Genomic DNA, 17,409 nt, shown 5'->3' on the forward strand with positions numbered 1-17,409 from the left:
CGACGCGGAGAAAAGAAAATTTTTGACTCAACCGGGACTTGAACTTCGAACTTTCCGTCGTCCAGCCCGTAGCCAGTCGCTACACCGACTGCGCTATCCCGATACTAACTGCATACAAACCTAGATGCAGACATATTTTGATTGGGATTGGGGAAAAACGAAACAGAATTATCCGTACTCACGCCAGAAAACTGAGAAAAAGTTGTCACTGTGCCTAGTTGAGCACCAGGCAATGAAGAATTATGGGGAGTGGTGGTACAGCTCCACACATTCTTAACCACTGTCCTAGATCGAGTCGAGTGATCAGGTTCACACTCCGGCCGCTTTAGTCAGGAAAGTGTCATCTGCACCGCGTGGGCTCCAGAAGACAGCTAACACTCAGTAGTTAAAGTAAATCAAAGCGTCAGTATATTAAAGTGGGGTTGGTGCAATTTACGTTTGCTACTCCATTGTTTGTTTTCCGTCACGATATTTTTTAAGTCGATGTAAGAGAGGCTTTTTATTGGAACGCGATTTTCACTTTAGCAAACAAACCACGAGTGTCTTTATACAGAAACAATATTAACACATTAAGTGGCTGATGTCACCTGTGTCCAGTTCAACAGGGCGTAACAAAAATCGGTTCTCACGCCAAAGAGAGTGGCACAGTGCCAGTTTGCCGGGGCTCTCCATAAGCGGGATGGGAATGACTTTCCGTCTGTCCGTCCGTTCCATTAATATTTGGAATTTATACCAAAAATTCGTCTGGTGAATTTGACTCATATTGAAGAAAGCAGTCTTCTGGGATTTGGCACCGTGTATATGTGGTGTTAACCGACGTTTCGGAGGAACGTATCGCCTCCATCTTCAGGGTAGAAGAAAAATATAAGAAATCCGCAAGCGAAGAGACCGTGAGAACCGGTAAAAGCAGTCTGCGATAGATGGAGGCGATACGTTCCTCCGAAACGTCGGTTAACACCACATATACACGGTGCCAAATCCCAGAATACTGCTTTCTTCATAATCACCGCCGTGAAAGCCTCAAATCTTACATTGATTCATATTCTTGGAATAAGAGAAATGTTTTAAAAAAACACAGTTTCATGACCCGAAACCCATGAGCTAATCATTTCAGACTAAAGTCTGTAGGAATATGAAAATGGAGGAAACATGTTTCTTCAAGATATCGGTAAAAATATACCGAAATAAACGGCGATACAATTACTTCCTCTATGCATAAAGACAGTGCATTTTTCCATAACGTCAGCGTATTGCTACCTGGCTGTAAGGTGTCACATCTCAGAATATAATTCTTTTCCTAGTCACAGGTGTGAGAACAACAGCTCCTTTATATTTGTTCTTTGTCTCGTCTTTGTTCCATTCTCTGGCACTTCAGCACATTATCAAGTCCCTACCTTTAATATTAGCAAGACATTCTCGTTTCATTCTCTTCAAATGTTAATTTACTTGCCCGAATAAAATGCAACGTCACGTATGTTGATATGACATTTCTTTTTCTTCATGTCTCTACATTAGCAGATACAATTTACCAGAGGCGCACCTATGATAAATAACAGAAGATAAGCCACTTGATGGTATATTCATCTTTTAAGTGTTTGGAGAAAGCGAGTAAGTGACTAAATACAGTGCTTCGTAACACAAGATATTTACGATGTAATGACTCCAGCAAAACAGGAATTTCGGCAGGTTGCACCCCTTTACCAGAGGCAAAAGCTATTCCCATAGGCTATAAACTGGTTCTCTCCACAGTTGATTGCAAAATTAATGATTCCCTGCGCCATGCATTAACTTTTCAACACGTCCAGATAATGACTTTTTGAATTATGACACTGTGAATTCTGATAGGTGGTTACTAACATTTCGAAGGAACATATTTCATTCATGAGGATTACTGTCGTTTGGGTTGTAACACTGTGTAACCTCGTAGCTACTTACCAACGTGTCTGAGGACCATACGCCTCATAACCTGGTAGACCACAGAACTTCAAATCCTGTCACTTTCCTTTGTCAAAATTATTTAACGTCCGATATTTTTACGACAGTAACTGTGGAGTTTGGTGCTGTTTGGGATGTGACACGGTGCAGTCTGGTAGAATGTTACAAAGATTTCGGAGGATCTGTTGGCTCCAGCTTTTAAGGCAGAACAGTCAAGAAGCAGGCAACGGTTCCTCAGAAACATTATTAAATATCTACATGACTACATGACATCTCATCTCAAAAGATAACAGATTTCAGAATTAATATTTTCACAAAACGCAATCACTGTACGCATGTAGGACTACAGAAGTTTTTCTCCGTCTGTCCGTAAGCATTTTATCTCCATTATCTCCGGGAACATTGGAGGAATTGTGACAAACTTTGATCGTGATATCTACAATAACATGATTTGTCCTCTCCTCTTGCTCCCGCTTTGGAGCACGGGGCTGATTTCTCAGTTTCTTGACCATTTTACAGGCGGTAGGTCTCCTTGGACGGGTGATCAGCTCGTCGCAAGGCCTCTACCTAAACGCAGGAAAACATAATAAACTCATACGCACACCAAACATCCATGCCTTGTGTGGGATTCGAACACACGATCCCGGTTTCCGAGCGAGGGAAGACAGTACATGCTTTAGACGGCTCGGCTGTAGTGACTGGCAGTAACATACGTTAGAAGAGTGTAATTCTGATTCGTGTAGCTCAGAATCTACATAACTCCTACTTCACAATAAACTAAATTGACGTTTTATCTGTTTTCTTATAAAGCGGCCATAGTACGGAAAATTGAGCACTGCCTAATATATGGATCTTGTTGAGATGTGCGATGTTCCTCTGACAGATCATTGGATATAGATGAAACTAAACAGAAGAAACAAGAATAGCCATTATCCTGCATTTTACAATATGATGCTAGTAGTATGATCAGCTTATCAACGAAGACTTTCATCTTTAGTTAATAAATACATGATTTCCTTTCAAATGCATTTCTCGAACCTTGTTTCTGGGAAACTAAATTTCAACTTAGTATCAAAACGTAATTCAATTTACCAGTTAATTGCTTGGTTGGGGGCACGTGTTAGCGTAGTTGGTTGAGGCACTATGCTACAAGCGTGAAGGTCGCGGGTTCAAGTCCCGAAGAGGTTATTGGATTTTTCCAGTTGACCTAATGCTTCCAGCCGCACTAGGCCCTGGGGTCGACTCAGCCTCTAACAGAAATGAGTATCAGGAATTAATTAAATAATTTTCCTTGGGAGTAAAGCGCGGCCGGTGCGTAAGGCTGATAACCTTACCGCCATCTGTGAGGCAATTGTCTAGATAATGTGGGACCCTCGACGGCTCACAACCCTATGGGCCTCCACTGCCTGTTACAGGGAGAGTTTTAGGTTTTACTTAGTCAATTTGGTTAGTAAGTCACTCAGTTCACCTTCAAATTGATCAGTAAGGCAGTCCACCTCTTAGTTAGTTACTCAGATAATACATTAAATGAATTCGTCTGTTTGTCAACCAGTCAATCAGCATCAAAGCTCAGGCAGTCAGACTTTAAGTTCCCATCTCAGAGGCCTCCCCCAGTTTCCTGTAGATGCAGTGGTACTGGGGCAAGTTTCTATCCGAGTTTCTTCTGGTTTCCCCTACCACTCCGTCGCTGCTCCACACCCATCCATCACTGTCCCCTGAGGTGTGGGCTGGCCCTAAGCAGGCAGCACATTATCACATGCTCGGTCTTTAATTTTGGGTCTTCACATCTAAACCGCCACTTACAGAGAAAGAAAGTTTGTTTTAGACGATCAGTCAAATCACTTAGCCTGACAAGTGAGACCTATGAATAGCTTTACAAATCACGAGAAACAAACTGCTGTGAGGTTAATAACTAGGATTAGTAGATGAAGTGAAGCTCGCCTTGTGTTCCCTTTACGGTACGCGTCGCCTTGTGATAAGTTACGGGTCAGCGCAAAGGCACACTAACCTTGAAGCTACTCCAATTGATACTGTAACGAGGCATCTATCACAATTACTGTTATGCTGCAAGGCTTATAGAGCAGGGATGACCAAACTTTCATTTCATGTTATGATGTTGAAGCTAAGAAACACATCTGGACACAATCAGTGACCCCCTACAACAAGCCGTAATTGTACTTACTTTAGTTCACTGAATTCCTTCAGAATGTTAGGTTATGTTTCCCATATTTGTATAAGCCCATAATTCTATCGATTCTGCTGTGTACACATCATAAGAATTTTCGTCTCTTTCTATGTCGTCATTAAGGACAGATGACGGAAATATATTTTCACTATCATCTTTATTTCACAGAAAATTTTGCATTTGTTGATAGCGCCTCATTATGCATCCAAGATTTGCGTTCAGACACTTCAATAGGGAAGGCTCAAGCCTAAAAGCCACACTAGATATTACTCCGCCCCCTCCTCACGTAAAAACAGATAAACTTTTACAAAATTGCTTCATAATTAGCAACACGAATATTCTGAGATACTGTGAACAAGACCTCTGTAAATATTAACGCGTATTTCTAAAAACATTTACATTGCCACGAGACGTGTTTCAGAAGACTGGCAGCTAGTGGTCATGACATGCACAGACAAATAACGGAAATTAATTTTCAATTTAACAAAACTGAAAAAAAAATTGAAACTGTGCTGCCCAAGGCAGGTGTTGCGCTGTTGCTCCCGACATGGCTTTCGAAGAGATGTAAGATTATTGAAGATATTTATTTTTCCTTTAACAGGAAACACCTGATCCGCGATGTCTGTACGTCTACTTTAACCCTTTAACCTACTCTGTTTAATTGACAATAAAGGTCATGCTTATGGTACCATATCCTCATGTCTGCTTGTTCCACAGCACTTCAAGGGGCCTAAACAAAATGACGGATTTGTGTGGAATTATTAAGTTTCACTTTTGTTTTGTAATACATTAATTACAACAATATAAATATGGCTGTCGTGTCAACGTTTAAGGTGAAGACGGCAACAGCGCCATACAACTAAGTTAAAAAGAACGAGAAGTTGTAAACTTGATTTATCTTAGGACAGTGCTCAGTGGCAGTCTGCTATGCACAAAGTGGAAAAGTAAGATGGCGAAGAAGAAGAAGGCGGGCAAAAGATGAGAGGAAATGAAGAATACTGAGAATGAAAAGAGACAAGAATATTTATGGCGTTATCCAAACAACATTCACTCAACAGAAACTAAGTTCCTTTTGTTAACTTCGCTAAAATACTCAGTGCATTCAAATACATATTCATTAGACAGGCATCTGCATTGCACAAGAAGACAGGGAGATTTACGCTGTTTGACAGTTCTCTTTGGTCTGAATCGGTTATTCACCTCCATGTATTGCCGATGTAAAAATGGTGGAGCTATATCTCCACGCCTGCCATGTGTGTTAATGGCAAATGTTTGATTAATCAAGCACAGGGACAACTTCACTTGTTACCTTTACCTGAATCCGTGCCTTAAATGAGAGACATCCGGAAAGTAAAGATACAAGTCCAGTAAAAATGCAAAGGTATCCTTTTTTTTTTTTCAGAAATGGCAGTGCTGCCGTGTGAGACAGGAACCGCATGACAAGGCAGAGTTCACTGGTCACAGTCACGGCAACGGTGTGCTCGCAGTGTGTGTTTAAAATGGCCGTGTCGATTCAAAATCCCGCCAAAAGTGAGGTTCTTGCAGTAATTCGATTTCTTCACCCGAAAGGAGAACCTGCTGCTGAAATTCATCGCCAACTTGTTTCTGTATACAGCAAAGACGTTATGAACAGGCAGAACGTGGCAAAATGGTGTCGTGAATTTGAAGCGTGAAGAGGCGATGCTCATGAGTCATGATGAAATAAGGAGTGGAAGGCCGTCATTGTCAGTGATAAAATCATTCAAAAACTTGATTAAATCATTCCTGCTGACAGACGTTTAACCATCGATGAGCTTCATCAACAATGTCAAGAAGTGTCAAGAACTCTTCTCCATTAATAATAGAGAAGGCGGGACATTTATACGACGCTGGAATAAAAAACTACTTCCCAGGCTCACTAGGTGCATTCCGATCCGCTGTGACTATGTTGGAAAGTAAATAAAGGCGTGCTGCAAAAGTGCTAAAAGTGAAATCCCCCCCCCCAACCAAATAAAGTGCTTTACAAATATTTTCTGAACTTTGTATCTTTACTTTCCGGATATCTTTCTTACATCGTCTTGTTTCAAGCCGTCCGGTCATAAACACAGCATGTGTTTCTTAGAGACATTCGCTCTATTATTATTATTATCATTATCATCATCATTATTATTATATTGCAACTTCTGCGCCATTAACATTTCTTTAATTACAAAATTACTGATAATCTTCTACACTTGGAACTGTCAGTAAAACTGTGAAACTTAAAACACTACATTCTGACCAAAATTCTGCAAGCATTTGTTGTTTTCTCATCCAAACTACACGTCCAGTTCAGTTTATATCATTATGTTAACAATACATAGTGAACTGTATAGATCACAAACTTCCTCGTTATGCAATATTTTCTATTCCCTAACGAAATTTTAAAACGTTCCTGTACAGTTACGAAAAAAAAATGACGAAATGTTCTGCTAGCTGCAGATACTTTTTACGAAGGTGCCTGTGTTAAATCTCACTGACTTCCCAAAGCTGTCCGTGATACAGCTGCATGATTTAAATAATATCTGAGAACTCGACGATTCCCTTTGAAATCAGACCGCGACACACACATTGATAAACCACGTTGTAGCTGTCCCTGTCTTCGTCATCAGAAGAAAGAAAAGGGGTTCTCTGGTGCTCAGACTGCGCATGCGTGGAACTACAGCCCTACTTCAACTGTCCAACATGTCTCCATTGTTCAAGCAACTATCTTAAAACTAGAAACGTTTGACTGGCCCCTGATTATCGCCGCAGTATACAGCCCACCGCGCCACGCCATATCATCGGATGAATACAAAGATCTCCTCCTACCGCTTGGCTCGCGATTTCTAGCGGCAGGTGACTGGAATGCTAAACATACAGCATGGGGATCGAGAATAACCACACCTAAAGGCCGAGCTCTACACAAAGTCATTCAAGAAAATAATCTGAATACCATATCAACCGGAGAGCCGACTTACTGGCCGACGGACCTAAACAAAATCCCGGATCTGCTGGACTTTGCTGTAACAAAAGGAATAACTGACGTTCATTACACCATTGAATCTAACCTCGACTTATCATCTGACCACAGCTCCATAATCATAACCATTAGCACACATATAATATGGAAAAAGGAAATACCCAAGTTCTGCACTAGAGATACTAAATGGGAGTTATTCCGAGATATACTAAATAAAAACATCAGGCTGGATCACCGGATGAAAGAGAACGGCGAAATTGAAGAAGCTATACAATACCTAACGCGGAATATCCAAGATGCCTCGTGGAAAGCTACTCCCCCAGTACACAGAATGAACCACAGAAGACAAAACAAACCACTCCACATCAGACAACTGATTTCAGAGAAAAGAAGAGCTAGACGTATCTGGCAAAGAACCAGAAATCCGTTAGACAAGACAAACTTAAATAGAGTAACCCATAACCTAACGAAAGCTCTACAAGAGGCAAAAAACGAGAACTTTTACACGTATATTACGCAACTTTCCTCCGATGATTACTCTTTATGGAAAGCAACAAAGAAATTTCATCGACCAGTCGTAAGCATTCCACCTATAAGAAACACTGATAGGACATGGGCACGTTCTAACACTGAAAAATTAGCAGCCTTCGCAGAACACCTAGTAAATGTTTTCAGTTCCCCTCAAGAGCAAAGCAATAACGACTCTGGCATTGAAGACTTCCTAAATGCTCCCCATCAGTTGTCACTTCCAATAAAAGCCATCTCACCGACAGAAGTATTTCAAGAAATAAAACTCTTAAATCCCCGCAAAGCTCCTGGACATGATTTGATAGTCGGAGACATGCTCAAGAATCTACCACGAAAAGCAGTAGTCCTATTGACCACTATATACAATAGTATACTGAGACTTGGACATTATCCCATTCAGTGGAAACTAGCACAAGTCATAATGGTAGCCAAACCTGGAAAGCCTCCAACTGAAACGAACTCTTATAGACCGATAAGTTTACTACCAATAATGTCCAAACTCTTCGAAAGGCTCCTTCTTAAGAGAATTGAAGAAGCAGCGCCACTAAATGAACTAATACCTGACCATCAATTTGGGTTCCGAAGAAAACACTCAACAATCCAGCAATGCCATCGAATTATCAATAAAATTAAAACCAGTCTTGAAGGAAGAGAGTACTGTACTTCAGTATTTCTAGACGTACAGCAAGCCTTTGATAAGGTCTGGCATGCGGGACTCCTATATAAATTAAAAACATACTTACCTGAACGATTCTATATTATTTTGAAGTCGTATTTACATGATCGATACTTTCAAATAAAACTAGACGATGACCTTTCCGATTATAAACCCATAAAAACAGGAGTTCCCCAAGGTAGCGTGCTTGGGCCGTTCCTCTACTTAATATTTACTGCTGATCTCCCGCAAACTAACGACACCTTAATTGCCACATTCGCGGATGATACTGCTATACTAACGTCAGATCTAGATCCAAGAAGAGCATCTGAAAAGTTGCAGTACCATCTCGACACCCTTCACATATGGTTACAACGATGGAAGATCAGCGTCAATACCAACAAATCAGTCCAAGTAACATTCACTACAAAAAAAAGTGGATGCCCTGAGGTTAACATAAACAACAACCCTATACCAGTAAAAACAGAGGTCAAATACCTCGGACTCCACCTAGATGAGAAGCTGACCTGGAAAACGCACATAAAAGCGAAGAGACGCCAACTTGATCTAAAGATGAAAAATATGTACTGGCTACTCAACCGTAAGTCCAAACTATCTCTGGAAAATAAACTGATCATTTACAAATGCATAATCAAACCAATTTGGACATATGGTATAGAACTATGGGGCTGTAGTAAACCATCAAATACCAAAATCCTTCAGTCATTCCAATCCAAAACACTCCGTATGATATCTGGAGCACCATGGTACGTCTCTAATCAAACTCTACAAGAAGACTTCAAAATACCATCAATACAAGATGAAATCAAGTCAAACATAAACAGATACAAAGACCGAACAACAGAGCATGTAAACCAGCTCATAAGTGACCTATTCACTCATCCCTTAGAAAACAGAAGACTGAAAAAAATCTGGCCAGAAGACCTTCTCGATGAAGTGTGACCATACGGAGAACCATTACTGAATGGTACCCGTCACAAGCCTCTGAATTTTAAACCATTTACTAATTACTCATGCTGCTACTATGGAGTAGATTGTAAATTTGCAATAAATAAATAAATAAATAAATAAATAAAAATGTCTCCATTGCGCGCAGCGTAACTGAGCGCGAGAACGCTTCGCTTTGTGTTGCCGAGGAATAATGTACTAAACTAGTGTTCGGGATGTTTTCCGTTCGAATCTCGGCAGGGACTCCGGCTATTATGAATGAGATTTTTCTTGATCTTATTCTTAGTCCCAGGAGACAAACGTTGCAACATTACCTCAAACAGAAGAAAACCGCTTCCTTCCAAAATCCTTTCCAATTCAACATTCATCAACATCCTGCCACTATGTGCCATATTGGAATAGTGTAGGTAATATCAACGTCGTAAGACAAACTTACAGGGTCAGATTTAAGGGGTGGGGGGCCGGGGCGGTGGCCCCAGAACCTACGCAAAACAGAAATAAAATCCACAAATTTTATTTAGACGTTTACTTCTCTGAAATCACTAAGAGTTAGTCTGTACTTAGAGTTAAAATATGGAATAAGAGAAAAAGGGAATTGCCATAACCTCAATTTGCTGTTAACTGACAGGGGCCTCAACGTTTTGATTGCCCCTGGGGCCCCTATAACTGTAAATCTGACGGTGTCCAGAAGGAAATAAGAAAGAAGAAAGACTGAGACAGCCCAAGAGATAGTCACTAAGCCAATATGAGCCCTGTAGGTTTACTTAATTAGAGAACGTAATTTTTGCTCGGTTGTCTTATCTGGCCGTTGTGGATTTAACAGTAAAAGCCCTGGCATTCGCGCGTGGTGGCTGTCACTTGTTTTCCTGAAGCGTGACGTAATAACGGTGTCACTTGCGTGAACATGATCACGGCACGAGCGCAGGAAAAGTTTGGCTTCTGCAGCCAAAAGTTGTTCCGGGAGACATGAAGCAAACACACGCGGACAACAGATGTAGTTCGTAATTCGTGCATTGTCATATAGTCAGAATGAGAATAATAAGAACAAGGCATTTGTAAATATACTTTGCAGCAGAAATAATTTGAATTTTGCTTGATTAGGGCTATTGAAGTATAAAATATAACGCGAAAAGAAAAAGATAATCGTGGTAGATATAAAATTCAATTCAGTTCTTTATTGTTTAAGTGCTTAGCTAACAGCCACAAGGCTAATTACAGACACAGCACAGTGTAGGTAAAAGTATGTAGTTACATACTGGAAAACACAACAAACAGAAGGTGCAATCTTTGGAGACTTCAAGTCCAATATTTTGTGCTGAATACTTTGAATATTTAGACAGAAACATGATCAAGAAATTTGAACTGTAAAAGTAAAGTAAAGCTATCCCCGTACCAGGCCGTGAAGGCCCATAGAGTTGTGAGACGTTGAGGGTCCCACATTTTCTAGACAATCGGCTCAAAGATGGCGGTAAGGTTGTCAGCCTTACGCGCCGGCCGCGCTTTACTCCCCAGGAAAATTATTTAATTAATTCCTGGTACTCACTTCTGTTAGAAGCGGAGTAAACCCCAGGGCCTAGTGCGGCTGGAAGGATTAAGTCAACTGAAAAAATCCAATGACCTCATCGGAATTTGAACGCGCGACCTTCCAGCTTGTAGCATAGCTCCTCGACCACTACGCTACCGCGTGCCCCTTGAAAAACAAAACAATTCCAAGGTGTGCTGGCTGGATACCTCTGATGCACACACCGTGAATTGTCTATGAACCAATCAGAATATTCAGAATATTTTTGTGACATTTCAGAAGTTTGCCATTAACGCTCCAAACATGCAGGAAGCTTCGTTTTGTTGATTCAGCCTCTGTTAAGTAACTCTCGTTGTGACTGATATTTCAATTTACAGCAAGCTACAGGTTGCCATTGCCTTTGGTCATTCGGTGTGCTTAATGACCTGTGTCGAGAGTTTCGGAAGGACCGTTAGACCATCGAGTGCTTCTGTTCTGCTCTGAAATCGCGGGAACAGAGGGCGCCTTCGCGTGGTTCGCAATGTGGCCCATTTACTTTCATTTATTTTTGAGTTTTGCGCATGTCAATTGTTGAAAGGAGACATTACTCCCGCTTTCCACAGCTCTGCCGAGCTTCGCAGTCAAGAGGTTAGCATTCCAACTTCTTGTTCGAGAGGAACCGGGTTAACATCTCGGCCCAGTAACTGGATAATCTGATAGATTTATCATGACACTCTTCATTCTCTTCAGACACATGCTGGGATTATACCTCAAACTACACAACGACAGATTCCTTCCAAATTCGTCAAATTCATTATTCACTAATCATGTTATCATTTCGAGCTGTATCGACTGGATAAAGATAAAAAAAAATAAAGTTGCTCTTGTGCTTAACTACTAGTAATTAAGCACGACGCCATGAAGGTATATGGAGGAGTGGCTCTATAGATCCATGTATTCTTATCTCGTCACTAGTTGGAGGTGAGAGGTCAGCTGCAAGCCCCGATCGCTTTACCCCCGGTACCCACTGGATAAGATGTTGGGTGGACCTCAGAACCGGTCTGGGCAACATGGAGGAGAGAAAAATCTTGCTCCTATCGGGAATTGAACTCCGACCCCACAGCAGTCCAGTCTGTAGCCAGTTGCTATATATATATATATATATGTACATGTGCCCTGTTCCGAACGGTTTCCGATATAGAGCTATTTCACTGTACAGTTACAAAATTGTTGATAAGAGAGAGATATTACGTACTGTTTCTAATTCCGGTATTTATTGTTCAAGTGACAAAGTCGGCACAGTGTACCTAGTATAATACATTTTCGAAAATTCCACCGTCAACATCAATGAACTTTGCAACTCGTGTGAGGACATGGCGTGTTGTTCGGCCGTACAGTGAAATACACGTAGCTCTATCTCGGAAACCGTTCGGAATAGGACACATGTACATATAAACTGTTTCGCTTAGAATGACCGATACTATGACCTCCTAGAATATTGACATTTCCTCCTCGGACAACTGTAAAGACTAGAACATTATGAAAAGCGTCGTTAAAAAAACTACTAACTTCCTTACTTCATAAACAGCCAAGTATCGGATCACAAATGAAGCTCCGAATTTATAACCCGAGGATGTGATACTGTGCTGCCTGAACAGCATAACGCACAACTCATGGGGCAGCGACAGATAAATATTAGACAATGCTGGAATGGTGACTAATGAAAAAAAAAACCGAATAACTCGGATATAATCTTGTTCCAGTGCCAAGTTGAGCACCGCGAAATTGAACCCGGGGGTCTGCCGTGAGTATTCAGCATCTAACCGACTGAACAATGACACTGCCAGCCGTTAAAAACATTAATAAACAAAAAACAGTCCAGATATGGATATCTCAGGACTGAGCTTAAACTTCCCCAGCAGCACTTCATAGTGCTCACAGCGTATCTTTCATTTTCTACATCGTACATCCATACAAAACTACAGGCAAAATTCTAGCTATGTATAGTATAGTCTTGATGTTTTTAGACACAAGATAGAAATACAAAAGCTTCTGGCATGAATAGTAAGAAGTATTATCTACTCCTAATCTCCTCAAAAATCAAATTTTGATTTGTCTTTCCAAAATATTCTAAATTTATAACATTTTTCAAATAAACTTGTGAGGCCTTAACTCTAATTTAATTAGTTTGTACTTACACCCGGCACTGATGATTAATTTGAAATATAATTCTTGTTTCCTTTAAATGAGGGGCACGCGGTAGCGTAGTTGGTTGAGGCACTATGCTACAAGCCGGAAGGTCGCAGGTTCAAGTCCCCATGTGGTGATTCGATTTTTTTCAATTGACGTAATCCTTCCAGCCGCACTGTGGCCCTGGGATCGACTCAGCCTCTAACAGAAATGAGAACCAAGAATTATTTAAATAATTTTCCTGGGGAGTAAATCGCGGCCGGCGAGTAAGGCTGATAACCTTACCGCCATCTTTGAGCCGATTGTCTAGAAAACGTGGGAACCTCAACGTCTCACAACCATATAGGCCATCACGGTCTGTTACAGGGATAGCTTTACTTTTAATTTACTTTAAATGAGTACAACCTCCACGGACATAAACTTGTTTCATTTTTACACGTCGAATATAATGGCGCTAATTGTGCTCAAAAGTGGAGGAAGTACAAGACACTGACCGCTCGGTTTCACTCCAGTTGCGTTGAAGTAGGAAACTGTGGGGCAAAGGAAGGTCAACGTTGAAGTAGAAGGCAGGAATTAATTACTGATAGACAGACCTCCTGAGTAGCATGCCTACTAAATATAGAGATAACCGGCTAAGAAAAGTATGACCTAACTCATGAATTGACTGACTGACGTAACTATATACCATCTAACTAAATGACTGAATAGTATGATTGAGGAAAAACTGAAGTAGCAAGGACATTTTGAAGATTATGCCATGAATACGTATATCTTTTCATATATAAATTCAGCAAGGATTGATTGGACGTAAATTAACAACATTCGAATCAAAATAACGTACTTTTCAAAATCGCACCAAATAAATAACGTTTTTTAATTTGTTTCAAAAATAGAACACCACATATAAGAAATGGTAATAACACATTGAACAGAAATGAGTACCAAGAATCTGTGAGCCGACTCTCTAGAGAAAATGTGGGAGTCTCGACGTCTCACAGCCCTATGGACCATCACGGCATGTTACAGGAATAGCTTTAACTTTTTATCTTTTAATAATATACATTGTTGATCTCAATAAAATCTGAAACTTCTGTTTGGAATATTTTTGGTAATGGAAGAATTATTTTTATGCGGCTGCGCAGTAATACACGTAATGTGTCGAGTTGTTGACTGCGCAGTGATACAAATAGTAAGTTGAGTTGTGCAGCATTAAGATTTATATTCGTATATGTAAAAGATAATAAATTAACGTCAGACTAATTACAGTCTGTAAAATCAATAGAAAAGCATTTAGAAAACAGAGTACCCAGAGCCGGTGCAAGCCAATATGTCGCCCCAGGCGAAGAGAATTTAGGTCCATCCAATTAAACTTTCTCACAACTTCTTCACAATAAATACAAAAAGACATACCCAGACATTGAGGAAAGCAGCCATTGGTGTCGTCATTATTGAAGCAAACTCAAAGGAACGGCAATAAATATACTATATAATCCAGTCAAGCAGTCGAGGTGTTGCGATGAGTCTGAGATACAGAATCTGACAATATTGCTAGCCCTTGCAGTTCGCAATTATGCTGACATTGTTACGTAACTTGTTTAGATTTTTGTCAATTAATACTAACTATACGAAAAATGAGCAGCAGAAATTACTTTTCAGTTAGAAAAAAAATGGGATTTGAAAGTGTGCAGTCCACAAGATCACTGCGCCTCATGGAGACAGCTTGGGTTGTCTGAGCAATAGCGCCGGCCCTGAGGGCACAACGGGCAGTATATCGAACAGGAGTAAGTCTTTAAATCCGTATGAAGGTTAGGACGGCCGTACACCAACGGCGTCAAGACAAGCATCAAGACATGAGACAGAAGACGCAGTCTTGCTTCATTCGTGCTGACGTCAGCATCATGACTCTGACCGGTGTGCGACGGTTTTCATAATCTCATTCGTTTCAACTGTGCTCCTTTCTTTGCGTCATGTCACAGACATCGTGTCTTGACTGTTACATGTACTCACGCATGCCGGTGTGCGGCCTACCTTACACAGCGCCCTTACCTGAATGTTGTAGGGTATAAATCTTTAAAAAATATGTGCAGATATTGTTAATGTCACTATGGTCACAATGATCCTGACACGATAAAAGAGATACAGAAGTAATCAGACATTTTGTGTCATAGAGAGTAAGGTAACAAAATGGCGACCGCTCTTTCTTTACACATTTAGATTTCCATTTGATAGCAGTTACTAATAACTGAAGCTGCCAGTTTGAACTGTGGTTCAGGTATAGATGATATATTATTCCTATCTATCTACCCACCTACATACCTACCTACCTACCTACATGCAAGAAGGACACACCAGATTGTCCCTGGTGCCCAGGCACAACAGGGACGGCGGATCACATGTTCTTCGACTGCCCCACAGTCACAGCCTTCTGGGGCCGTCTAACCAAGACGCTCCATGACCTGCTGGGCCCCCACCCATTGCAAAAGAAGCAAATATTATATGGATACCCCAAAGTAGATACCACACCCCAACAACTTGCCAATTCCTTAATAGTCCTAGCCAAACCACTATATACAAAACATATATAGCAACGAAGAACACCCACGAAAAACCACCACACTACAAGCGCATGTACCGCATAAGGCTGCAATTCCGACTGAATCTAGAAATGCACTACAGCATATGGCAAGATGACGTCGAGACGTTCGACAGGTACTGGCTGCACAAACACATACTTGGAAAGATTGAAGAGGGACGAATTATACTCAACAAGCAGATCTAATACTACTACATACATCAACGGCACGTAAAATTCAATAAACAATTAAATATATGTAATTTTATGTTAATCACCTCCATTTTCATGTTGTGCTGTAAGAATTATTGTCATTGTTAACTATATACTGTTAAATAAATAAATAAAAAATTTAAAAAATCTATCTACCCACCCACCTACCTACCTACATATCCATCCATCCATCCATCCATCCATCCATCCATCCATCCATCCATCCATCCATCCATCCATCCATCCATCCATCCATCCATCCATCCATCCATCCATCCATCTACCCACCTACATACATACCTACCTACCCACATATCTATCTATCTACCTACTTACCTACCAACATATCTATCTATCTATCTATCTACCCACCTACCTACATACCTACCTACATATCTATCTATCTACCCACCTACATACATACCTACCTACACATCTATCTACCTACCTATCTATCTATCTATCTATATATATACATATATATATATCATTACATATATGAAACCTCTTTCTGTAAAATAAAAATTAGAAATATGAATATCGACTGAAATGTTTGTGCTGCGTCTATTATTTTATACCTGCTGGCAGACAATATGCAAAGGCAAATACTACGGAATTGTTTAATTACCCTTAGTCTCTGTAGCTGAAATAGTAGCGCTCAAAAGAATTAGGCGTAGTTAGTTTATTTCCAGTAAACTAGGTTTAATTACATTTTGTCACGAATGTGGTTGCCAGAAGGTGGAACAGAGTCACTACCCTCCCCACAGCTACAGAAGAAGATGAACAGTTGCTGATCGTTCCCATGTGAAATGATAAACTGCATGCCGGGTCTTTGTTTGTGGTCACTTCCGTTATGCCTCAGCACGGTGGATAGCCGCAACGGTCCACGCTCTTCAGATGTTCCGATTCAATCCGAGTCCATCCATGCAATGATGTATCACGGCCAGAAGATACATAAAGTAAAGTGTTTCAGAAATAAAACTGAGTTGTTCCGTTCAGAAGGTCCATGCAGGATCTGGGGCCCATCCAGACGTTATGTATTACTTGCTTACGTTTATTTAAGAGGGCCACGCGGTAGCGTAGTTCGTTGAGGCACTATGCTACAAGCCGGAAGATCGTGGGATCGAATCCCGATGAGGTGGATTTTTTTCAATTTACCTTATCCTTCCAGCCGCTATACGACTCTGGAGTCGACTCAGCCTCTAACAGAAATGAGTACCAGGAATATTCTTGGGGGTAAAAGGCGCCCGGCACGTAAGGCTAACAACCTCGCCACCATCTATGAGCCGATTGTCTAGAAAATGTGGGAGCTTCGACATCTCACAATCTTATGGTCCTCCAGGGCCTGTTACAGGAATAGCTTTACTTTTTTACGTTCATTTAAGAACTTTGGCCTCCTTTACGAGGCATATTCTTCTTCATCATTTGCCTTTTGCTTCCATCTGCTGATTTCAGCTCTCGTAAATCATTCTATACATCTTCCACTAAACCTGGCACTTCTTACTTTTTTTTAACCTCTGTCTTACTTTCTAATAAATAGCCTCTTAGCCACGCACGTCGGATGCATTCTGATTATTTTCCCCAACCACTTCAGTGTTCTCATCTTGATATCTGATCCCAGAAGAGAGGTAATTTATATTTCCCTCCCTTCTTCGTTAATTTAATTTCTTTATTTGTCACG

The sequence above is a fragment of the Cryptotermes secundus genome, unplaced genomic scaffold, assembly GCF_002891405.2.
Source record: "Cryptotermes secundus unplaced genomic scaffold, Csec_1.0 scaffold1859, whole genome shotgun sequence".
NCBI lineage: Eukaryota > Metazoa > Arthropoda > Insecta > Blattodea > Kalotermitidae > Cryptotermes > Cryptotermes secundus.